Below are 27,003 nucleotides of genomic sequence, written 5' to 3' on the forward strand. Positions count from 1 at the left end.
TACATCTTTCAGTGAAGTTGTTTTTTAGATTGTTAGTTTGAAAATTACACTTTTAGAAAGTAAGCATTTTCTTGCTTTAACCATTCTGTGACTCTGCCTGGTTGTGGATTCCTTCTCTGGGTCGGACTGACAGTTGGTCTGTTTGTGAGTCTCCTCTAGACAGTGACACAAAGGGAGCTGGGGTGTAGCCTGCATATCCTGATGAGCCATCTGGGCTAGAGTGGATGGAGGAGTGGTCACTTACACCTGCATGGGTTGTGCCTGCCCCCACACAATGCAGTCTCCAATCTCCTGGTGTGTGTCTGGGGCCTGGCTTTGGCAAGGCAGGATCCTGTAAACAACAGAGATTTTTCTTTGAAGCTGGGCATCTTCAAAGGCAGAAATGGGTATAAGTAGTGGACCCAAAACCCCAGACTTTAAATTTCTTCAAGATTTGCTTCTGGAACCAGGAGGAACATCCACAAGGAGAAGAGCTAAAGAGCTGAGGAGAAGTGCTGCCTTTTTCTGTGACTGTACTTTGTTGGGCTATCCTGCAGTTGCTGCTTTTGCCTTTGAAAGGGGACAAAGACTGGACTTTGTGGTATATTCCTCCTTGAGGAGAAACTCCAAGGGCTTGGACTGAGCTTGCCCCCTGTTCTGAAGTCTCAGGGTCATCAAAGACCTTCTCTGCCAGCACCTGGACTATCTACTGAGACTCCTGCCCTGCAAAGTGGTGCCTAATCCAGTCCCTAGGCTCTTGGAAGGAGAAGCTGGTGTAAAAACCAAGAAAAACCAAGTAAACCGACTTTGGACAACTATGGACCAATGCCGCTGCTGAATCCCGTGAAGCCGCCTGCAACTAAAGCCGTAGTCCTCACAGGAGTGCGACGACCCCGCAGGCCCGCCGCCACTGCAGCCTCACTGAAGTTCATGACTCTGTGGAAGTCGCCGCACCATGTCGTGACCGCAGGATGCAGACTTCGCCGGAAGTGCACAGATCCAACGCTTTGCACCAAGGCCACCTCAACTCCACCGTTCGACAGCAAGGACTCAATAGCTCTTTGTGACGCCTCTGCTCATTCACTCTGAAGTCCTAGAACCGATGCTGCCTCGGATCCAGCCACATCACGATCCCCGACTCTGTGCACCAGCTTGCTTCCTTATTTTCACAAGGTACGGTACCCGGGGTTCCGTATAACTCTGTGACCGGCGCTATTGGCGTCAGATTGTTGGGAACGTGATATTACCTCATTTAAGCATTTGTGTATCTAAGCGCTATTTTTGTGTTTAATCTTTGAAAATTCATAACTTTGCTTGTATATGCTGGATTTTTGTTGTTTTGGTCTTGTTTTGTCTAGATAAGTATTGGCTATTGTTTCACCTGGTGTTAAGTCATTTTGTAGTGTTTTCACTGTATTACTGTGTGTGTTGGTACAAATACTTTACACATTGTCTCTGGGTTAAGCCTTTCTGCTTGTGCCAAGCTACAAAGGCGGTGAGCGGCGGTTAACCAGGTGTGTTTCTCCTTTGCCCTGATTAGAGTGAGGGTCCTTGCGTGGACAGGGGGTAACCTGACTGCCAACCGAAGACCCCATTGCTAACAACCCATCTGTAAACAAGGGGAATGCACACATCTACACAAGCCAAACTTCTGCTTCTATCCAAATTTATGAATTCTGTGAGCACTTAAAAATGTGCGTGCATAGGATTTCACTACTGTACAAAGTAATTTTGTCAATTTGCTAATATACCTCTCATTTTTTCCCAGACCAATGACGAAATAAGATTTGCAACTTAGTGGCCTATTTCATCAAAGGTGACATTTAAAGCTAGATGTCTGTTAGAAATTGGGTTTCTGGTTGGCAGAGATATGCACCCTGTCCAGGCAGGAACCACAATCCTAGTTAGGGTAAGTCACAAACACACCCTAAATTAACCTGTGCTCACCCCCTGTTACCTTGGCACAGAGCAGCCAAGCTTAACTTAAGAGGCAAAGTGTAAAGTAGTTGTGCAACACTACAAAGAGTAAAACTGTGAAAACACCACGCAAAAATATACCACACCTGGTATGGAAACATAACTTAATTGAATAAGTAAAACAAGACCAGAATGACAAAAATCTAATAAGTAGAACTTGTGTTATGACTTTTTAAGGGATAAACTGTAGAAAAGTGCTTAGGAGCAAGAAGTGACCCTTAACCCCTCATGTAAATTACAACTTCCCCTCAAGTAATTACACTTTGCACTCATTTGAGTTCACTGGGGCTTAATCATATCATACTGTAACTTGGATGTTTGCATGATGGCAGTGTCTGGTCAGCAGTCCAGTCTTTGTTGTAGTCCGACACAGACAGATATTGGAAACAGGTTTGCCACATCTTCAAAACATAGTACAAACATGGATGTGTGAATGAGAAGTAGATAACATAGAGATAGCCCAAAGGTTGGCACAATTTGTACTTATTGTAGATGCGTTATTTGATTAGGTCTGATTGAGGAGTCCATTTCCTAAGTAGGGACTGAGTAATGGTGGGGAGAGACAGAATTAGAATACTTAGACACTCGCAATACGGTGGTCTCCCCTTGAGTGTGGCTGTCTAAAGGGAATGAGCAAAACTCAGCTGTCTTCCACCCTAGACATGCATTCAGAGACAGGTCCCAAGCACCAAATAGCTGAAGAAAATGTCAACTTTATAAATGTGGCATTTTCAGAACTGCAATTTAAATTCTGACTTCTCTATAAGTTGTCATTTTACATTGTGGGTCCAGAGACACCAAACTCGAAAAACATATCTCTTTCAGATTGTGAACCACACTTATAAGATGTAATAAGGTAATCCCATTGTTATACTACAGGAGAAATAAACCTTGCTGTAGTGAAAATCGACATTATGACATGTAAAACTCAAAAGTAAATCTCTTGCCTTTTAAACATATTTCACCCTGACCCTGGGCTGTCGAGGGCCTACCTTAGGGGTATTGTATATTTATAAAAAGGGAAGGTTTGGGCCTGGTAAACGGGTTATTTTGCCAGGGCGACATGGCAGTGTAAGACTGCACACATAGACTCTGTAATGGCAGGCCTGAGACATGGTTAGAGAGCTACTAAGTGAGTGGCACAATCCGTGCTGCTGGCCCAAAAGTAGCATTTCCTTTACAGCCCTTAGCACATGAAGTCCACTTTACTTTGGATGTATCAATACATTAAATATACCATCTGTGGCTGCCAAAGTTACCATGTTTTAGGGGAGAGAGCAAAAGCACTTTGACACTGGTTAGCAGTGGTAAAGTCCACAGAGACCTAAATCCAGGTAGGCAAAAATGTTCAGGGGTGACTCTGAACAAAGGGCTATTTCCAACAACATCAATCACGATTACCACTATGATTTAGATGGGGTAACAGTTACTGTTCTAGTTATGCAACATATGTAATTTCATCAATATGACTTATTAGCTTTTAAGCATGTAAACCCTACTGTACTAAGCATTTTTTGAGTCACAAAGCGCGAGACTCTCAAAGTCACAGGTTTTGTGATCACAGAAATGCAAGTCGCAATATCAAAAGGACTAATTGGGTAGCTGGAAAGACTTTCCAACTTGCAAAATATCCTTTGCCACTGATTGCAATTCACTGGGAGAAAGGGGGACAATTTAACTGCAAAGAAACATATTAGTCTCTTTCGACTGCTATTGCAGTTGCAATCCATTGATCTGATAACAACACCCTGAAGGGGTTGTTATCCTATTTGTAAAATGGAAGCTGCCCCAATAAGTCAGCTTCCACCGTGTCAATGTGAGTGTTTGACAATGTGGAAGGCAGACTGTGGTCGAGTAGACCACTCAGGGCTCCCACTGATTTTATTTACTGCTGCTATTTTTGATAGCTCCCCTTTTCCTTTAAGGAATCAAATTATTGATTTTTGTCACTTTGCAAATTTCACAATAGCCGGTACAAATAATTGAAGCAATTGATCAGAAAATTATATTCTTGAAAAATTCAAATGTGATTGACAGAACTCAGAAGTATCAAGATTGCAGTTTTAATGGACAAAATACCCTTGAGTGTTAACTGTTGGGTGCCTGCCAGAAACATATTGAAAACAGTAATATTGCTGTACCTACTGAAAGGATTAACACCAAATCAAAAATCAAGGTTTCTGAGTAAAGTTCTATTTTCATGGCAAAAGTTTTATGAATCTGTTCATCAGTTTTTGCCGTGACAGAAATCAGATTAACCTTTGAGTGACAAATTGAGAAATTTACCATTTTGATCCCTGCTGAGTTACCTGCATGGGAATAAATTGTGACTTGCCAAACCATAGCCAGATTTACCGGGAGTGCATGTAAATTTGTGCAGATTTGTCAAACATCACCAAAGTTATTAGCAATCCAAAACATGTATTTTCAATGAAACCATAACTACATATTCACTCTCGCAAGGAGGCATGAAAGGCTGCTTTGAGGACTAGGACAGACAAAGGAGCTGCATGGTGGCAGAAGACACAAAGAGTGGATGCAGGGGAGGTGGATAATGTTAACAGCAGCTTCAAAGGCTTAGCAGAACACCTGAATTTTAGGGACAGGCGACACAGTAGGGAGGCAGTAGGCACGCTGAGGGGATGCAGGAGGGCCCGGGACACACAGGGCCTCATTACGACTTTGGCGGTCTGAGGACCGCCATGTTGGTGGTCAGACCGCCAACAGGCTGGCAGAGAGGATCGCCAAATTATGACTTTGGCAGTGATGCATACAGAATACTGCCAAAGCACCAATGGCACGTTCAGTGTGGTCAAACCGCTGCGGTCGATTGAAGGCACCAGCAGGCCAGCGGAGACCAAGATTCTGTCGGACTTATTACGAGGTTGCACACTGCCAACATTTCCGCCGTGGTCAGACCACCGTGGAAACTGAGGCGGAAACGAACTGTAATAAAGGAGACACTCACCTCCAGGAAGCCATACTCGTCCGGAGCCTCCATCGAACCAGAACTAGACATCATCCCGCTGCTCCTGCCCACTGAAAGACAACAGGATCTTTGCCGCCGCTGACAACAACCGTAAGAAAATACTCACCTGTTATAGTTGTATATTGTTACATTTTGTACAGTTACATAACATACCATAGGAAGGGGACTGCAAGGGCAGCGCTCACACGTAACAGTACACTGACACACACACACTCACATACAGCAACAAAGACACCTACACATACACAGCACACACCATGCAGCCAGCACACACTCACACCACACATCACGAACACACACTTACACATGGCAATACAGCACAGGCCCAGTTTCACACAATCCCATATGACATACCAACATGTTACAACAACACCACAACCGCACCATCATAAACACATGGTGAAGCACTCACAGCTGACACTGGCCAGGGACTTATCACACATGCAACACAATGTACAACCAATTGGGAACAAACATGCACAATTACACAATCATACAACTTAGCAATCGACAGAGCACATCATACCTATCATACCATGCACAATACACGCACACTCACAAAGTCAAAGCAGACAGAGCCATACAACACAACAAGCACATGTCAACACAAACACCACACAATACCATCACAACAACATGTCTGCAACTTACACATGCTCATTACACAACACACACCCTAATTCTGTTGGACAAAAACACTGGACACACCCTCACAAACTGCCCAAACAATACAGAAAGCACAAGCACCCCCCACACACAAATACTCGCACACAACCAGTGTCAGGCAGGAACAACTCAGTCCTAGGAAAAGAAAAGCAGGACAGAAATGTAACCAGAAAACCAACAACTAGTTGATCTGAATATATTTTTGACATAACAGATAGAAGAGTTAAAGGCCATTGGCCAGTCCAATATAAAAGCAATGTGGCGCACCAAAGGAACTATGTGGTGCCCCAACTTGACTCCTGACTGCCATCTTATCTCCACAGGTAGGGGCATCAATGGGGCAGGCAGGCATCTCAGGGATGACCTTGGGGTGATGCGGAAGTGGGGACATTGGGCTTAGGTTTGGGAGGGAGGGTTGGGCTTTGGCTTGTTAGGGGACTTGGTTTAGGCTTGGGGAGGGTTGAGTATTCTTGGGAGGGGTCGACTTCTTGGCAGGGGGAGGAGCATGGGTACTGGCAACGGGGTAGGGGAGACATTGGAGGTGGAAGGGATGGCCTTGGGGAGGGAAATGGATCATGTAGGGGTGTCACGGGGTGGAGAGGAGTAGGGAAAAGGTCAAACTCCGAGAGGAAATATTATTTGCACACGGGGACAGTCATAGCAAAAGGGTTTGAGTGTGGAGGGATTGGTTGTAAGAGGTATTGGTTTGGATGTCTTGGGTGTGTGTTTGTGGGAGGTATGCTTGCGGTGGTGGGTGTCTGTTGGGTGGGTGAGTGAGGGCGTCTCTGTGTTTGGGCTGAGGGGGTGGAGAAGCTGGGAGTTGCCATGGTGGGTGGGTGGTTGTCTATTGGGGTGACTGCAGGTATGGTGGATGTGCTGCATGTAGGCATGTTAGTGGTTGTGGTGTCTGCAAGTGTGGTGACTGGGGTAGATGTCTGAGGGTCTGCTGGGTGATGTCTGCAGGTAGGATAGCTGTGGTGGTTGGAGCAATGAATGTTGGTGTGGTGTTTGCAGGTGTGTCAGGTGTTGTGTCTGTGATGCTGGGGGCGCAGGAGGTGTCAGGGGAGGTTGTGACTCTTTCTGTATGTGCAGGTGTATGTTGCTTGTGTGTATGCCGGTGGTGTGGTCTTGTGGTGCTTATGTTTGTCTGCGCTACCCTTGGATGTTGAGGTGGATGCATGCCTGTCTGTTTGTGTGCTTTGGCTGGGTCAGGGAAGGGGATGATTTGGATTGGGAAGAGGAAGGTGGAGGGGGGACGGTAGACAAAGGGTGACTGGTTGCCATCAGTGTGGAGGCCAGAGCCTGAAAAGGTCTCTGTAGGTCAGCAAGTGCACAGTGAATGCCCTCCGGGAATGCATTACTCTGTTGTATCTGAGTTATCAGTCCATGGATGACATTCACTATGGTCGACTGACCCACAGAGAACAACCTGAGGCGGTCAAGAGACTCCTCAGTGAGGGCAGCAGGACTAACTGGGGCTAGGGCAGAGGTGCCTGCGGCAAAGGAGACACCCACCCTCTTGAGTGAGCAGGCACCTTAATCTGGGTGGGAAGCTATAGGGAGGGCAGTAATAGTAAGGGGGTTGGCAGACAGAAATGGTGCTGGAGTGGTCCCAGATGGGTCTGCCACCGCCAGGGAGTGTTCACTGGAGAAGTATTTTGAAGATGAAAAACGTGATCCAGTCCCCCCCCATGCCACTCCCCTCACCCTCTGGGCCACTGGGTCCATTGGTGTCAGTGTTCTCGTGACTGGAGGTCCCGTAGCCAGAAGCTTCCCCATTCAGCTGTGCCCCGTCTCCTTCACCTGCTGATGCTGGGAAACAGAAAGTGAGGTAGGGTCATCATATTCTTTACATACCACTTACATCACATTTTACACATCAGTAACATCACATCTAGTTGTACAACAACCCCAGGTAGTACCAACCTCATGTCACAACAAGATACAATGTACATCCCTCAATCATAACATAGTCACACACCAACTAAGCTACCATACTCACAACTACAATGCCATGATATCAGTGGAGCTATAACACTAACCATTCAATAACAAGATGACTTGGCTTCACGATACTGGGACCCTACCTACAGCAACATAGTCAACCAACAACCAAGCTATGGGAAATAGATGTAACTTAGATTTCCACTTAACATATACACAAACTAAACACTTACTAACTAATCGGCCTGATGTCATGCACTGACAAGGAAACATATTGTATAGTAAAGACAAGACAGTATGTTGCACACAAGCCATACCCACTTCATGTCACTGAGTTCACAACCTTCACAATGGAAATGTGCACACAAGCAACTACTCAAATTGGCATAACCAAATATTAGAAGATGAAAGATTCAGAACACATGCCACCTACACATGTACCAGTAGTGATGTAGGAAAGGATTATACATACTTTGTGGACCAAGTCATCTAAGTCATTGTCCCCCTGAAAACAAAGTGTAGCACTTATATAAGGGTCTAATAAGCTCAGAGCATTCACTTACACACAACCACAGGTAGTATATCTCCTCTTTCAAGTCAATGGACACCTGTCATGTGCATGACGGTGACACACAATTCAACGTATCATGAAATTATTCCATCAAAAGCCCAATTACTGAGTGGCAATATTACTATCCACACCTCAGACATGACTAGCCTTACATCTGTTTGGGAAACAATTCAGAGAGACAAACAACATCTGAGGCTACAATGACAGGTACACCTACCATGATGCAAGTCAAATGTCTTTATAATCATCCCATTACCACTCACATGGGTATGTGAACTACCACACCTGCACTACATTGGTGTCAGTGCAAATAGGTTCCATACAACAAGGACTCCAAACATATCAAAAATAGCAACAGAAAGTATGTTTATAACTCATTACACTGTGGATTCATGAAATCACCTTTCAATGTACACATAATGTTGGCAAAAACAGTTACCATTTTAACTGTGAATAATATGCCTCGGACTTTTTTATCATGGTTACAACACTATGGCTAAGGAACTAGCTGTGTAGCCACTTCCCACATACAGAGCATTAACATTGTACTAACATTCATAGCCCTGACATCAGTGATGTGATCCAATAGGAGTCCAGCAAAACCCCCATGGTTACCAACATGTAGGATGTCCACTCAGATGACACATTACAGAGGCCTATGTACATCCCTCACTTACCAAGGGGGTTCACCTTGTAACAAGTCTGAATATGTTTTGCAAGTATGGCATGTGGAATGTCTGATGGACATCACAGCCTCACATGATGCTGTCACTCATCAGAAACCGTTTGAAAAGTAGGAATGACTTCAACTTGTCAGGCTCTATGTTGCACATAGACATGGATCAAGGGACATTGGAATGGACAGTGGGCAAAACTGGACAACTTACCATCATGATATTCGTAGTATTGAGCTGTAGGTGGGATGGAACAACCTCCATGGTATGAAAAGCTGGCTAGTGGTATACATATGACACAGCCACATGTGCATCATCATATGCTTCTGTACATAGGGGACAACATAGGAGAGTAATATGTCCCTATGCAAATTAGAATGTGCACACTTGTGTACCAATGTTGGGGACTGTACATCAATTTGTTCCTTTGAGATATTTCACCCTTTGCACTTACCACATTGTCACGGCTTAGAAACTTTCACATCATACACCAACCTGGTAAAGGAATGGAAATATGTCAAGTCTGTACTTCCCACCTTTGGGCTGCTGTGCTGTCCTCGAACACCCATCTAACTCTGGGTAGGCCACTTCCAATACATGGGCCATTAGGGGGGTCAAGGTCTGACAGGCACCCCGTCCTCCTTGGGAGGATTTCCCAACTGTATCTCTGCGGTCTTCCAGGTTCAGCGTCTCAGGTCCTCCAACTGCTTCCTACAGTGGGTGCTCTGCTGGCTGTGGACCCCGAGGGTCCACACTTTCGTAGCACTAGCATGCCAAATCCCCTTTTTCTGATGGACGTTGATGTGCATGGAAGACACAGACAAGAAGAGAATGTCATGTCCACATACACAATACCAAAACAAGCAGGGTGCAAATACAAGTTAGTGCAACTAGCCATACACAGACTGCCTTCAAAATCCCCTTCAATGAGGGATGACCATCTGCAGTCAGGCCATGTGTGATGTTGATAAAGGCATACAACATGGATATCCAGTACCAGGTGTCAGCTTGAAACATGTGACCAGACCACAAGCATATCTCTAAACATGTTATATCTTTCCAAACATTTTTCACACCAGCTTCCATGATCAGGTATTACAGTCTGCAGTTGGGTCAGGGTACATACATCACACACTCTCTACTGTGTCACAGGACTCAAAATCCATCTGTACACATATGTACATGCCTATCTACCCACGCATGTTACCACTATCCTTCATTCCACCACATTTCCAGGACATCATCATACACTTAACCCGTAAAACTTTGCAATTGTTTTGCAATTACCTGTTCCTCTGGTGCACGATAGAGCTGTCCATACAGGGGTAGGACCTCCTCCACAAGCTTATTTATCTCCTCTGGGGAGAAGACAGGGGCCCAATCACCTGTAGGATGTGGCATGATTGCTCCCAGAGGCAGTACACAGCAGCTCAGGTTGTGGAGGTTTTGCTGGCAGCGGTGTCAGGTTCAACTAAGAGATAAATTATGAGATGGCAGTCACGTCTGCAACGTAAAAGACCGTCACCGCAAGTGGACATCGCCATTGGCCCAAGACCGGCAAAGGCAGCAAAGTGTTCCAATAGCAATGTTCACTGCGGTTGTATCTGCCTACCACCAGGATGACTTCCGCCGGTGGACTTAGGTCACTTCCTAATGTCCAGGACTGTAGGTCAGGCAGCTGCCATTTTAAGGCTCATACATGAATGAAAAAATTATTAAAAAGTTGCATCACAAGCTGTGAAACATATCTACGACATTGTGTTCACTGCTGGCTTTGCACAAACGTAGAAATGTGCATGAGTTTTGATGTGTTTGAAGAAATGTAAATGTAGTAGCATAGTCAGCAGAGCAATGCCAATTTGACATATGGTATTTGTGCCCCATATATGTGCAACATGTTAATGTCACATAGACTGTCTGTGACATGCTTTTCCATTTCCAAAATATGTTAGGGGAAAGGGAATGTGAACGCAGTAATAAGCCATTATTTGCCTAGGCATGTTCAGTGTACAACTTTTCAACAGTTGAATGTGGCATTTAAGACGATTATATGTGACATAGGTATGATCATACTTATGATGTACAGAATGAGTGATACACATACATTCTGGTTTTCTCCGACATAGTTACCCTGGCATAGTTACCATGAGAAGCGTGAGAGAACCTCCAGTGTACCGTCCACTAGCAAACCTGCAGACCAGTGAGGAGTGACATGTGATTCAGATCTACCCTCTGGATAGCCATACAATCATGGATCTCTATCGTCAGTTGGAGCCTGATCTGATGCCTGCCATTCCCCATAGCATACGACCCATTGTACAAGTTATGTCAGTGCTACACTTCCTGGCCACAGGCATCTTTTAAAATACACTGGCCCTAACTGCAAGGATATCTCAGCTTATGATCAGCCTGGTCTTGAAGGCTGTACTGTCTGCATTGTTGAAACACCTGGACCGCTACATCAGATTTCCATAACATGAAGATTTGTCCCATGTAAAGGCTGATTATTATGCTTTCGGACACATTCCACATGTGGTTGGAGAAATAGAGGGCACCCATGTAGCCTTGGTTTCCCCAAATGCCAATGAACAGGTGTATAGGAACAGGAAAAACTTCCACTCCATTAATATCCAAGTGGTCTGTTTGGCTGACCTCTATATTACACAAGTTTGTGCAAGGTACCCGGGGCCAGTACATGATTCCTTCATCATGCGGAACAGCAGCATCCCACTGCTGATGACAAAACAGTACACAGAGAGGGCCTAGCTGGTTGGAAAGTCACATATGTCATGTGTGCCTGTCACTTTTATCTGCTACTAAATGTGTGGATGTCTGTTTATTATGTTTGCCTTTCTAAACTCTTATCTACATGGGACTCCGGTTACCCAAACCGTCCCTGGATGTTGACACTAGTGAGGTACCCAACCACGCCAGGGGAAGTCCACTGCAAAGAGGCCCACGGAAGGACAAGGAGTTTCGTGGAGCGGACTGTTGGGCTCCTGAACATGTAATAAAGAAAAGGTTAACCCATCATTATTTTAAAGACTTCAATGCAGTCAGACCTCGTGGGGGATTCTCTGAAGAAGAGCAGAGTTCCTGCATGGCAGAGTGGCATCCGATCGAAGTATCCTTGTTTCCATGGTGAATTCAAAAACGAGTGGGTCGTGCTCGTAGCGGTAAGGCCTTGATGACTTCAATTTTGGAGGAAGTCATTACTTTCAGAAGTAAAGCGCCCCTTAGCACACCAAGCAAAGTGTTTCCAGGTTACAGCAGCCTTGGCGCGATGATCAAAGGCATTTCAGTCCATAGATGTAAAGCGCTCTTGGCACGACAATTCAGGCGCACCAGTCCACAGATGTAAAGCACTCTTGGCAGGACAATTCAAGCGCTTCAGTCCACAGATGTAAAGCACTCTTGGCAGGACAATTCAAGCGCTTCAGTCCACAGATGTAAAAGCTCTCTTGGCACGGCAATCAAAGCGCTTTAATCCACAGGAGTAAAAGGATCTTGGTACAAAAATCTAAGTGATTCAGGCCACATAAGTAAAGGGCTTCAAGTTCAATGAGTAAAAACTTTTCGGCCTTTATAGTTGTGAATGTGAAAGTAAGCAAATCATAGTTTTCATTGTTTTTTGGAAAGCATAATATGTGAAAAGCATATTTAATTCTTGGAGATTTTCTAGGTCATGATCAAAGGTTTATGTTATGAATACATAGATGATACAGGATTGATATTCTGAGTATAATCATAGTCCAAAGCTCTTGCCATCTCTTGGTTCTGAGGTCGTAGTTTATTCTTGCTCTATGATGATCATCAAATCAAATCATTAACATTTATAAAGCGTGCTACTCACCCGTGCGGGTCTCAGGGCGCTAGGGGAAAAAGGGGGGTTATCGCTGCTCGAACAGCCAGGTCTTTAGGAGTCTCCGGAAAGCGGAGTGGTCCTGGGTGGTCCTGAGGCTGGTGGGGAGGGAGTTCCAGGTCTTGGCCGCCAGGAAGGAGAAGGATCTCCCACCTGCCGTGGAGCGGCAGATGTGAGGGACAGCAGCGAGTGTGAGGCCAGAGGAGCGGAGGAGGCGGGTGGGGACGTAGAAGCTGAGGCGTCTGTTGAGGTATTCCGGTCCCTTGTCGTGGAGGGCTTTGTGTGCGTGGGTGAGAAGTCGGAAGGTGATCCTTTTGCTGACTGGGAGCCAATGCAGGTGTCTCAGGTGTGCGGAGATGTGGCTGCTGCAGGGTATGTCGAGGATGAGGCGGGCCGAGGCGTTTTGAATGCGTTGCAGGCGATTTTGGAGTTTGGCTGTGGTCCCGGCGTAGAGGGTGTTGCCGTAGTCCAGGCGGCTCGTGACGAGGGCGTGGGTCACGGTTTTTCTGGTGTCGGCAGGGATCCAGCGGAAGATCTTGCGTCATAGTCTAAAGCTCTTGCCATCTCTTAGTTCTGAGGTTGTAGTTTATTCTTGTTCCATGATTCAAAGAAGGGGCTTTGTCCTCATTTCAAAAGGGGCCTCCATCAGATATCAGAGACGCATTTGAGTCAAGAGTCTATTGATAAGTTATATTTCTATGAATGAGTAAATGCATATTTGTTCTAACATTTTCTTTTCAGATCTCTCTCCCTGCTGTTCCCTACCCTAATTCCCTCCCCCCCGACTGGCTTCATCATAACTCTGTGCTGTAATAGCTTTCTGATTTGGTGACGCTGGAAGGTGGGCCTTTTGTTCAGCAATGTGCAGATCCCTGAAGAAAGGACACTGTGACAGCCTCTGTCCACTGATTAATATGGGAACTGCATTGGGGGCAGGCTAGTGATCTGTGAATGATGGGCTCTTTTAAACTCTGACAAGGTGTGTCACATAGTCTTGATAGATCACTTGATCCCACTGCTTTGTTGTCTCTTTCATCCAGCTCTGAAGTGTTCTGTGCATGCTCCTTGCAGTTTGGACATTGTACATCTGCAAACAGTGTGTTGTTAACTGATTTGCCATGATAACGGACTCTGTGGTTTGGGCATAAAGCTGGACATGTACAACGCATGGCCATGTTTCTCTAGGTTTCATGAACACACATGTTAAAGTGTGTATTTTTCTGTTGATGTGACACCCAGGTCCCCAACCTCTGAGGTAATAGGTGCCTCTATGTATCTGCAAATGTCCACACATGGACAGGCTTGACTCTTTGTGTGCTCAACATGTCAGTCTTTAGACTGACTGTGACCTATAGGGACTGTATGCGGTGGGTGACATTCATAGTTAGTAGATGTGTGTACATTGTTTTCTAGGTGGTTTACTTGTCACTTGCCATTTCGTGTGATGTGTTCCATTGTGTTCCTAGTCAATGTCATGTGGCTAGCTCATATCCCACAAAAGTCACAGTTGGCCTACCTGGTCAGTGCAGGGCCTGAGATGGGGAGTGTTTAGGGCACCCTACTTAGGAGTGTTTGTAGTTATGTCCCTGGGTCAAATGACTGCTATGTGCCACAGGTGGACAGGATGGTCAAGACAGCATATCACTAGCTTAGCCATTTTGTATGGGACTTGTAGACACAATATGCTTCCTTGTCATTTGCATCCATGCAGGTCAATGCCCATAAGAAGAAGAGAATTTGGAGAGCCATCGCCAAGAAGGTGCAGGCCCTGGGGGTCCACAGCCGGCGGAGCACCCACAGGTGAGAGGACCTGAAACACTTGACCTGGAAAACCGCAGAGGCTCAGATGGGGCTGTCCTCCCAGCGAGATTGGGGTGCCCGTCGGACCATGACCCCCCTAATGGTCTGCATTTTGGTGGTGGCCAAACCGGAGTTGGAAAAAAACAGAAAGGGAGCACCCTGCTCACACTCCAGCATACAGTCAGCCCCAGTGCATCATGGTAAATGCAGTACAAGTTTGTTTTTCATCCATAAAGTAAAGTAAAGGTTTTCACCTCAGTAGGTGCAGCAAGTGCTGTAAATCTCTGGACACGTGTTTCTGGGTAAGCCCTTCATCAGCAGAGAACAGCTTTGTCTGTGAGGTTGCTGGAAATTCTGCCAAAAGTCCTCTCAGGTTTCTGTATCACTCACTGGCATGCAGGTGCTTCAATCAGAGCTCTTCAGCTCGTTGGCTCAAGGGAATCTTCTTAAACAGAAAAAACAGAAAGGGAGCACACTCCAGCATACAGTTACCCCCAGTGCATCATGGTAAATGCAGTACAAGTTCATTTTTAATCCATAACGTTTAGTAAAGGCTTTCACCTCAGTAGGTGCAGCAAGTGCTGTAAATCTCTGGACATGTGTTTCTGGGTAAGCTCTTCATCAGCAGAGAGCAGCTTTGTCAGTGGGGTTGCTGGAAATGCTGCAAACGTCTTGTCAGGTTTCTGTACCACTCACTGGTACGCAGGTGCTTCAACTAGAGCTCATCAGCTCGTTGGCTCAAGAGAGCCTTCTTAAACAGAGAAACTAGAAAGGGAGCACCCTGCTTACACTCCAGCATACAGTCAGCCCCAGTGCATCATGGTAAATGCAGTAGAAGTTTGTTTTTTATCCATAAAGTAGAGTAAAGTTTTTCACCTTACTAGGTGCAGCAAGTGCTGTTAATCTCTGAACACGTGTTTCTAGGTAAGCCCTTCATCAGCAAAGAGGACCTCTTGAGGTCGATCTCTGTGGGTCAGTCTGCCATCGTGAATGCCACCCAGGGACCGGCAACCCAAATCCAACACAGTAATCCATTCCTGGAGGGTATTCACAGGGTAATGGCTGGCCTACAGAGATCTTTTCAGGCTCTGACCTCTACAATGACAGCAGCCAGTCACCCCTTGTCTTCCGTCACCACTCCACCTTCCACTTCCCAGTCAAACTCCCCCTTCCCTGACCCACCCAAAGCATACAGACAGACTAGCATACATCTACCTCTATATACAAGGGTAGCGCACACAAACACACTGGCATGCACACAGACAACATCCACACGTAGACGCAGCAACAGTCACACCTTTTCCTGACACCCTACTGCCCCCGGCATCACACACTCGACATCTGGCACACCTATAGACACCACCACAACAGTCACTGATACAGCCACCACACCCATCCTACCTGCAGACACCCCCTCAGCAGACCCTAATACATCCAACCCAATAAACACACCCACAGACACCACAACCACAGACACACCTACATGCAGCACATCCACCATCCCTGCAGTCACCCCCATCAGACAACCACGGCATTCATCTGCACCACCACCCCCTCAGCCCAAAACACATATACGCCCTCACTCACCCACTCAAAAGGCACTCATCACACACAAGCACACCCGCCACAAACATGCACTCAAGAGATCCACACCTACACGTCAACTACTCCCTCAACTTCCAACCTCTTTATGATGACTGTCCCCGTGTGTCTAAAAAAGTTTCCCTTTGTGAGCTTGACCTCACCCCTGTTCGCCCCCTGTGCCACCACCAAAAGTATTGTTTCCCACCCAAAGTCCATCTCTTCCACCTCCAAGGCCTTCCCTGCATCCCCTGCAAGCACCAATGCTCCTTCCTCTGCCAAGATGAAGCCCACCCCCACCCCAGAAGGCTCCACTCTCCCAAGCCCACCCCCAAACCCCCCCCTCCACCACCCCCAGATAATCCCTGAGGTGCATGCCTGCCCCCTTGATGCCCCTTCCTAAGGATGTTACATGGCAGTCAGGAGTTAAGTAGGGGCCCAACAATATACCTTTTGGCCCAAGACTGTTTTTGGACGGGCCTACGACCTTGGACATTGGTTGACAAACCTCAGTTTTTATACCAAAGCCAACCTGTTGTTGTTTTATTAGATACACCCTTGTCCTGCATTTCCTTCCCTAGCTTTCTGTTGTTCCTAAGTGACATTGGTTGTGTGCCTGTAGTTCTGTGTATTTGGTTTGCTTGCTGCCCCATGTGGTGTTTTTTGCAGTGCATGAGTTTGTGTGCAGTGTTGTTGTCCCCCAAGGGAGGGGCGTGTGTTGTGTGATGGGTTTGTGTGTGTAGCTGCAATGTTGGTGTCATGTGTTGTGTTTGTTGTCGTATGAGTTTCTTTTTGTGTTGTGCGATGTGGGTATGCATGGTGTAGAACTTGTCCCCCTGATATCGCTATTGGTGTGTGTGTTCTTGAAAGTTGTCAGTGCAGCCCTGGTGTGTGTTGTGTTGTGCTAGTTTGCTTTGCATTTGGTATGCATATGTCCATTTAGGTGTGTGTCCCTCACAACTGGTTGGTGTAGGGGTATGTCCCATAGAGTGTGATTTGTGTGTGCTTTGTTGCCTTGCCCTTCCCCATTGTGTGACTATGCATGACAATTGTCTGCTTTGTAGACAGTGCGCATTCCGAGGGTGTTGGAGTGCTACAATATTGGCCTCAGCCCCCTTAAGGGAGCCCAGACCAATATTGTAGCACTGGTCCTGTGGGCAGCACGGCGGGAATGCGTATTACAATGTTCCAACCAGTCAACCCGGTGGGAACATTGTAATATGCTCAGAGGGAACGTCACCGCAATGGCAGTGGCATCCTCCCCACAGCTTTGGCGGTCCTGTAGTGGGACCACCAAAGTTGTAATCAGGCCCTATATTTTGTACAACTATATTACTGAAACCAATATTAGCTACAACAATATTTTTGGCAACAATATTATTTACCTAAAAAATTGCTATTCCTGACAAAGATATTTCTGCATCGCAATATTTTTGTATCACAATTTGTTTCCGCTATTTCTGTAACTCGAAATTTAAAAATTGATATTTTTATATTTTGTCCGATCTGTGTCACTTTGATACTTCATCCAGCTTCCACTGACTGGATTAGGTTTCACTGTGGGAGCATTGCAATGCCCCACAAAGAGTCAAGACAAGATAGCTACCACCGTACTCAAAGTTTCTAAATATTACTAAAAAAGGAATATTTACATTGAGAACATGAGCTTTAACTGAAGAATATTCATGAATAATTAACTGACACATTGAAGGAAGCACACAAGGTCATGGTGCAAATGTGTTCTATGCCATGCTATTTCACAGCACCTCATATGGGGCCAGATGTAGTAAACTCCAATTTTGCGACTTGCAAATTGCGAGTCTGACCGTCTCGCAATTTGCAACTCGCAAAATTGGGTGCAGAAAGGTGTCTCAGACACCTTCTGCGACTCGCTATGGGGTCGCAAAGACCCTCCTCATCAATATTCATGAGGTGGGTCGCAGTTTGCGACCCCATAGCAAGTCCCTGCACTCACAGGGATGGTGGCCTGCTGTAGTCAGCAGACCTCCATGTCTGTGACTGCTTTGTCAATAAAGCAGCTTTTTTTTTTCATTTTGCAGCCCGTTTTCCTTAAAGGAAAACGAGCTGCAAAATGAAAACTAAACCAAAACCATTTGGTTAAGTTTTTTTCAGTGTAGGCAGTGATCCATAGGACCACTGCCTGCTCTGAAAAAAATTTTTTTTCGGCATTCACAAAGGGGAAGGGGTCCTTTTGTGAATGAGTTACCACCAGTGTGACACTGGTGGTAACTGCGAGTTGGTTTGTGACCGCATTCGCGGTCACAAAGCAACTCTGAATGGCGATGCGGTCGCAAATAGGAAGGGAACACCCCTTCCTATTTGCGAGTCGCATTCCCAAATTGCGAGTCGGTACCGACTCGCAATTTGGGGATGAGCATCGCGTTCGGCCTTTTGCATGCCGCAAACTGCGTTTTTTGCAGTTTGCGACATGCAAAAGGCTTCGTACATTTGGCCCATGGTTCTTAAGCCTAGTCTTCAACAATTTATTGTGTTATACTTTTTGTATTTTGTGAAGAAGTGTCACATTAGGACATCAGAGGAAATTATGCTACGCCTTCTATAAATAATAGTGGCCAAGCAGTACCTCTCTTTCTAATGAAACATTAGGTCACAGGAAAAAAGGGTATAGGATGAGAAAATGGGAAGAAAGGTGATTAGTTGGAATAGAAGGAGCAAAAATACAAAATAACAGATTGGATTATGATACTGCAGCCTTTTATTGAAGTTGGGCAGATAGCCGCTTGGTCCTCCAGGGCAGCACAGCTCTTTTGAAAGGCAGACTACCATATTTAGAGATCTTCTCCAGGCATGTGGAGACCTGTATGCCTTCAGCAGTGCTGCTGTTGCAGTGGCTCAAATAAAGGCATGAAAAGCTTACTGAGTGGCCACTCAGCAACAAATTTGATCTTAAAAAGAGGAGCTTGTTTTAAAAAAAGCAAATATAAATGCCACTGACACTCTGGGAGTTTTCTACCAGTGTATGGGTGCATTTCTTTTGCTATTGATCCAGGACTGCCAGGCTTTCCGTTATTAGGACTGTCCCAGGTAATTTGACTGATGGCTCAATCAACGTTAATTGGGTTGTTTATCAAAGTTTTGCATTAGGGGAACCAGTGTGGGCTCCACAGACAGGAACATGACTGTTCACTCAACCCTAAAAAGTGAGGGACGTGTCTGAGGCTGGAATACAAGGTACTCCATCATATTTGTGGCAGAATACCATGCCCATCAAAAATAGGCCCTCTTTGGGCTAGGTGACAAGGCAGATGCTTGAGGACTGGTATGAGCAAAACCTCCCAGAAGAAGTAAAGAAGTGTTTCGCAATCTTCTGACACTTAGGGGATCATTATGACCCTGGCGGTGAGTGGTAATGTGGTGGCAAAACCACCAACAGGCTGGCGGTACATACCGCCACTTTATGAGATTGGCGGGTTGGCTGCAGCCAACCTGCCACTTCTTCACTGATACCACCATGATGATATGAGCCGCCGGGGTGTAGATTCTATCTCCAGCCTGGCGGGTGGCATAGTACCACCCATGGCATTATGAGCTAGCCTACTACCAATGTTTTCGTGCCATGAAAACTGTGGCGGTAGGCCCTACCGGTGACAGGAAATTCCTTCCCTGTCACTGGTAGGCGGCTACCCTACCCCCCAACACACACCTGATGCCCCCCTCCATTCAAACTCTCCCTGACCCCCTCTGATCTTCACACACACACCCACCCCCTCCGATCCTCACACCTCCCCACCCCCTCAGATCCTCACACACACCCATCCCATCTGAGCCTCACACACATCCCCCACCCCCTCTGACCCTCAAACTCACCCCCCACCCCCATACACGCACACACCTGCAGACACGCACCATGCATACACCCAATCACTCACACTGGCATACACGCATTCATACACATACTGGCATACACACATTACTTCCAGACATGCTCATACAATTCTTACAACGATCACACTGACATTCAGACACACATTCACTTCACCATTCTTACACGCATTCACTCACACGGATACAACCATGCAAACAACACAACACACACAGACGCATTCACACACACACTCATACCTTCACTCAGACACATACACACAACACCCCCCACCCTCCCAACCCCCTTCCTTGATGAACACCTGACTTACCTTGTCCGGCAAGGAGATCGTCCGTCAGGGAACGGAAGTAGCACTGCTACCGCCAGCAGGGCCACCAGCAGAACACCGCCAGGCCGTATCACTGGGCATAATACGGCTGGCGACATTCTACTGTGTGGCATTGCTGGTGGTAGCAGTACCAGCTTACCACCATCCGCTAGTATGATCACTGCCGGATTTCCGCCCTTATTGTGGCGGAAGTCAGCCTTGCTCATAATATGGCGGACCGATGGTAGCTACGGTGACGGTATTTTGGCGCCCGTCACGGCGGCAGTAGGTGATTTTTACCGCAAATGTCATAATGAAGGCCTATGTGAGAACGGGCTCTCCCACTTAAAGGGTTGCTTGGTTTGATTCAAGTTTCAGTTGCATATGCAGACAAAAGCATCGGCTCACCAGCTGTGATCCATCAATTCTCCTGCCTTTATCCAGATTTCTTTTAATTCACCTACATGATAGATATGCTAGTCTCTGTTGACAGTGTAGAGGTAGAGAACTGGATCTTTAAACTAATCTCTTGCACTCAGATCTTAAAACAGTCAAAAGATGTTTTCAATATTTTTTTTTATGTACGCTATATTTCTTTAATATTTTCCATATTTTTATGTAGATGACATGTAAATACAGTTTAAAAATATAAAGTATGGAGTTTGGCTGGGACAATGTTTATCGCTAAAGGTGTGCTTGTAGAATAAATGTGTATTATTTCCTCTAATATGTTTTTGTGCCTCAATCACCTTGACATGTATGAATGTGGGTGAACGACATCCACAAATGATGTGTATTTTGGCATATTGTAGATTAGCTAATTCAAATATTTTTATACATTCAGGGCCAGATTTATGGGGGGCTAGCGCCATTCCAACGACACATTAGTGTAATTTTTTTGCCGCTAATGTGGAGTTATAAGGGGAAAAATGCTGCGCCATATATACAAAGTGGCACAATGCTTGCATTGCACCACTTTGTAACCCCTTGCATCACAATATGCCTGCACTAGGGGAGCCATAAAAAAGGCATAAAGGAATCTATGAGTTTTCTTTGCGCCAATTTTATAGGCATTATTTAATGTCTGCTAAGTGTAGGCGTTAAAAAGAGGCTCCCATTGATTACAATGGGCATCTTGGTGTTTTCCAGGATTAGCGTAATAATTTTTTACCCTAATCCTGCAAAGCGCCGGGCTAGCATCAAACATTATGACGCTAGTCACCCTAACTACCGCTATGGTGCGCTGTATTTTAAATTACGGCGCTACCATAGTGGCATTAGAAGGGCACTAAGGGGCACTTTTCATAAATCTACCCCTCAATCTTTAAGCATGTTGGGGGATTAGGTTTATGAATTTGCTTTTTCAAATAGGAAGATTGATGTTGAGCAATTTTTACTTAATTTAGACACAAATGTTTTAGTTGCAATGAAAAATACATCAGCTTTCAGGGCCAAGTTTAGTACACTTTCTAAAAAACGTTTATTGATGGTCTGCAGGCAGCATGGTGGTAATCTTTGATTGAGACAGAGTGCAACCAACCAGCTACAAAAACTAGCATAAAATACTGGCTTGATAAATGTAGGGGTTACAAACTGATTGTTTTTTTGCTCATCAACTCTTTTGAGGCCCTCCTCCATCTCGGAATGTGACTGCAAATAATTGTGACTGAAGGGATGGCCTGCCACATGAGGCATGGGAATGCAGAACCCCCCCACACCTGCATTCTCCAAAGTTTTGGCAGTAGCCTCATGCCCATTAAAGGGACTGAGGGAAATTTGCAAATACCCCAAAAGACATGAATTCTTGTTTTTTTCAAAAATATCAGAGTTGTGAAACATAAAGAATAGGTGTAAGCAGCAGAGAAGGTGGATATGATAAGAGAAGTGCAGAACAGTTTTGAAAACACAGAAATATACTTAGTGAATGCTCAATTCATATATCATTTGAAATTTATAAACATGCATCTTTATTTAGGGCCTCAATAAGAGTTTGGTGGTCATAAGATAACGACTCTGGCCGTTGGACCGCCAGGAGACTGCCTCCACCATCAAGATCACGGATCCTGGTGGGTTGGCGGCGGTCGAAGTCATGGTCATGCTGATCAGGACTTCCCTTTCCACCAGCCTTTTCATGGCAGGTCCCTGCCATGAAAGAAAAGCAGTGCTGGGGGCCACAGGGGTCCCCCAGCACTGCCCACGACCAGGTTGTGGGCAGTGCAGGGGCCTCCCCGCCCAGCACCCTGGGAATGTGCACTGTCTGTTATGGAAGACAGTGCACATTCCGAGAGTGCTGGGGTCATCCTCTCTGCAACAGCAATGGCCTCAACTCACTGAGGAGTCGAGGCCAATGCTGGCACACTGTTTCCACTGGGCTGATCTGCAGAAACCTCCCACTACGGAGGTTTCCGCGAGTCAACCAGGTGAAAACATTGTAATAGCGCTGGGGGGTAGACCTCCAGATTCACGGCAGTCTCTTCCCCAGGAATCTGGCGAGCTGAAAGTGGGCCCGCTAAAATTATAATGAGGCCCGTAGTCTTTTAACCAGGGCCTGTTTTCCTGAATTTGCAAGTTCCTGAGAATTTGCTAATTTTTAATTTTTTGATTTTCATAAATGCCGCATGTGTAACAAAATGCCAGGGGCACTGTGTACAAATACCTGGATGCACAGAGGAAGACCAGCTCAGCAGGAAATGGACGTGTTGGTAGCTGGATACAGGGCTTGGCTCCAGGACAGTCCCTGTCCTCAACCCACAATGTGCTGGGCCAAAGGGCATGGGTGGTAGGTTCATGACACATATTTGGTCTAATGGCTAATGCTTCTTTAAAAATACAGTGAAATTCCATGGAAACAGAATTAAAAATCTTATGGTTTAGGTATTCCAAAATCTGAACACCCCTCAAACTTGCTATATGTGATCTGCTTCCCAAACTATGTCAGGACACACCCGGGGAAATTATATCTGGCCCCAAAAGTAGATTGATCCTGAAGTTACATATGATGTGACAGATGCCATGCCAAATAATACTGATGACATCACTGGTGACATTACATATCACATTATCATTAACATTATAAATTACATCGCTAAGGATACAGTACAATATGTTTATAGGTAGAGTATCGTTATTTTATCATACTGTATATAAATATTGGGAATTCAGAAACAATCTATGTGAGGGCAGGTTATGGTCTTCGTGGCAGTGGCTCAATCTTTGGTTTGTGTGGTGAATCATAACTGGTAAACTTCAGGGAGTTTAGATCTTAATGTGTATCCCCATGAAAATTAATTCTAGTAGCCTTGTCACTTCACCCAGTGCCGAGTCACTTGGATTCACCCAGATCACCAGGCTCACCCTCAAGTAATGCATTGCAAAGAAAATAATATAACCTGGTACCCGTTCTCTCTACTGAAGAAACTGGAACCATTCCTCTCAGAAAGCAACTTCAGAACTGCTGTTCAAGAAGCCCTTGAATTATCACACCTAGATGGCGGAAACTCTCTGCTCGTGGCCTCCCAGACTACACATTTGCCTCAACTTATTAGCATCCTTCAAGCAGCAGACATCCACATCATCAATGGCAGCCACAGTAGCCCCCGGTCTGGTGGATATTTATGTGGACTAATTTGAGGACCATGGGGGTCATTCCAACCCTGGCGGTCGGTGTTAAAGCGGCGGCCAACCCGCCAACAGGCAGGCGGTAAAAGAAATGGAATTCTGACCCTGGCGGGAACCGTCAACACAGCCCGCCACTTTAACACTCCGACCGCCACAGCGGGACAAACAAACAGCGCGGCGGTCACCGCCAACAGACAGGCGGCAGACAATGTACCGCCCACACTATCACGACCCACCAATCCGCCACCTTTTCCGGGGCGGGAGCCCCGCCGATAAAAACACGGCGGAAACAGAGCACGAACGGGAAAACGCTCACCTCTATACACTCCACGAGGAATCTGGACAGCATGGAACCCGAATTAAACATCCTACCAGCTATTGTCTACCTGCTCCTCTACCAGGAGCACGAACGCCGCCTCAGGAGACAACGGTGAGTACTGCACCTACGACACAGGGGAGGGGGGAGGAGAAATGGTTACGGGCACACACATACGCGACACTCCCCCCCCCAAATCCCTACACATCAATGCAGAGCAACAAGTCAGAGTGACACCCCCCAAACCCCGCGGAATAATGCAAAGACAAAATAAAAAGACCATTAAAATTGAAGTATATTATAGCATATTTGAAGTTAAGTGAAATATGAAATCTATAAAATAAATCTATTACAAAATGAACAATATATACATAGTCCAAAAGTCCGGCACATATTGGCAACATTCCATTGTTCGTGGGCCAATGTGCATAAACACATGGGCAAAGCCCATACACGAGACCCGATTCCATTGGAGAGAACACTGCTGGGGCATCAGATAATAAAACGACAGGCACCTCAGGGGGAAGGGAAGGGGGGGCACCTCAGCCACATGAATCCACGACGCCAGATCCACGATGGGCCTCCATGCCCACTGTACCATCCTGGGGAGTGCAAAGCCACAGTCTCTCAAGTCTCTACAGTGGGTGGATTGCCCACTGTACCATCCTGGGGAGTGCAAAGCCACAGTCTCTCAAGTCTCTACAGTGGGTGGATTGCCCACTGTACCATCCTGGGGAGTGCAAAGCCACAGTCCATCAGGTGGATTACAGACTCCACTGGTTATGGAGGAGGCATGTTGGCCAGAGTGCTCCGTGAAGCCCTGCCCGACACAGATGCGGCCCTGCCAATGGGCCAGCGGTGCTTGAGATGAAGGGCCCAGCGGAGCAGTTCAGAGACGGCGGTGCCCAGCAGAGCGGTGCTTGAGATGAAGGGCCCAGCGGAGTGGGGCTTGAGATGAAGGGCCCAGCGGAGCAGTTCAGAGACGGCGGGGCCCAGCGGAGCGGTGCTTGAGATGAAGGGCCCAGCGGAGCAGTTCAGAGACGGCGGGGCCCAGCGGAGCGGTGCTTGAGATGAAGGGCCCAGCGGAGCGGTGCTTGAGATGAAGGGCCCAGCGGAGCAGCGCTTGAGATGAAGGGCCCATCGGAGCGGTGCTTGAGATGAAGGGCCCAGCGGAGCGGCGCTTGAGTTGAAGGGCCCAGCGGAGCGGTGCTTGAGATGAATGGCCCAGCGGAGCGGTGCTTGAGATGAAGGGCCCAGTGGAGCGGTGCTTGAGATGAAGGGCCCAGCGGAGCGGTGCTTGACAGGAAGGGCCCAGCGGAGCGGTGCTTGACAGGAAGGGCCCAGCGGAGCGGTGCTTGACAGGAAGGGCCCTGTTAAGCGGTGCTTGTCTTGGCGGGTCCCTTTTCAGCGGTGCTTCTCACGGCGGGGCCCTGTTCAGCGGTGCTTCTCACGGCGGGGCCCTGTTCAGCGGAGCTTGTCTGTTCAGCGGTGCTTGTCTTGGCAGGTCCCTGTTCAGCGGTGCTTCTCACGGCGGGCCCTGTTCAGCGGTGCTTCTCACGGCGGGGCCCTGTTCAGCGGTGCTTCTCACGGCGGGGCCCTGATAAGCGTTGCTTCTCACGGCGGGGCCCTGTTCAGCGGTGCTTGTCTTGTGTTCCTAGGGAACCAGATCTGGCCAATAATTCCCGCTCAGTCGCCATCCAACCTTTCGCTTGCGGGGCCCTCCTGTGCTGGAGTCCTGGGCCCGTGGGTGTCCTCCGTCACACCCCAAATGGGGCTGGTGGGGCCCTCCTGGGCAGCTCGCCTGCTGCCGGACTTCTTCGCCCTGCTGCCCTTGCCCTCCTTGGCAGAATCTCCCTTTGTGGATGGGCCAGGTGACGGTGCAAGGCTGGTGTCCTTGGGGGCAGCCGTCTCAGGCCTGTCGCACCGGCCCTTCCCTTTTTTGGTTCTTTTCCTAGGGGGTGGGCTGGCTGTCCCCTTGCTGCTGGCCGATGTTCCTGCCCTAGGAGCTGGTGGACTCCAATAGCCCTGAACGATGGTCCTAGTAGGTGCAGGGCTTGTGGTGGCTGAGGTGCTGTTTGGACTCTTACGAGATGGAGGGGGTGGGTCAGGTGATGCAAAGAGGTTAATTTTGGAGAGGAACAACTTTTTAGGAGCAATGGGAAGGGTAGGTGCAGTGGGTATGGGAGTGGAGGAAGAGGATGTGGTTGTAGGAGAGTCAAGTGTGCTGTCTATGGGTGCAGGTGCTTGGGCTGGAGGCTGTCGTGAGGTGGATGGCTGTTGGGTGGTTGGCTGGCTGCGTTTGTGTGGTTTGGAAGAGGGGGTGACAGAGGGAGAGGACACAGGGGACGTGTAAATGGTAGTGGGGGTGGTGACTGCACGTGTGCGGACTGTTCTGGTGGGTGTGGTGGTGATGGACGTACTGGCTGATGGTGGTGTGAATGCAAGTGTGAGTGGAGACATCACAGGGAGGGAGGAGGGAGAGGAGGAGGAGGGGGACACAGAGGAGGCAGTGGCTGTTGGCATGTCTGCATCTGGATGTTGCTTGTGTGAATGCTTGTGTGATCTGTGGTGCTTATGTCTGGATGAGCTGCCCTTGGGTGTTGAGGTGTGTGCAGGCTAGTCTGTTGGTGTGTCTGGGATAGGCAGAGGAAAATGGGAGTGGGACTGGGTTGAGGAAGTTGGAGGGGGGAGGCTAGACACAGGGACAATTGCTGCCGTCAGTGCTGAGGCCAGAGCGTTGAACGATCGCTGATGGGCAGCCTGACCCGAATTAATGCCCTCCAGGTATGCATTGCTCCGATGCACCTCCCTTTCTACCCCCTGGATGGCATTCAAAAGGGTAGACTGCCCACCA

Source organism: Pleurodeles waltl, chromosome 11 (genome assembly GCF_031143425.1).
Source record: "Pleurodeles waltl isolate 20211129_DDA chromosome 11, aPleWal1.hap1.20221129, whole genome shotgun sequence".
Lineage (NCBI taxonomy): Eukaryota > Metazoa > Chordata > Amphibia > Caudata > Salamandridae > Pleurodeles > Pleurodeles waltl.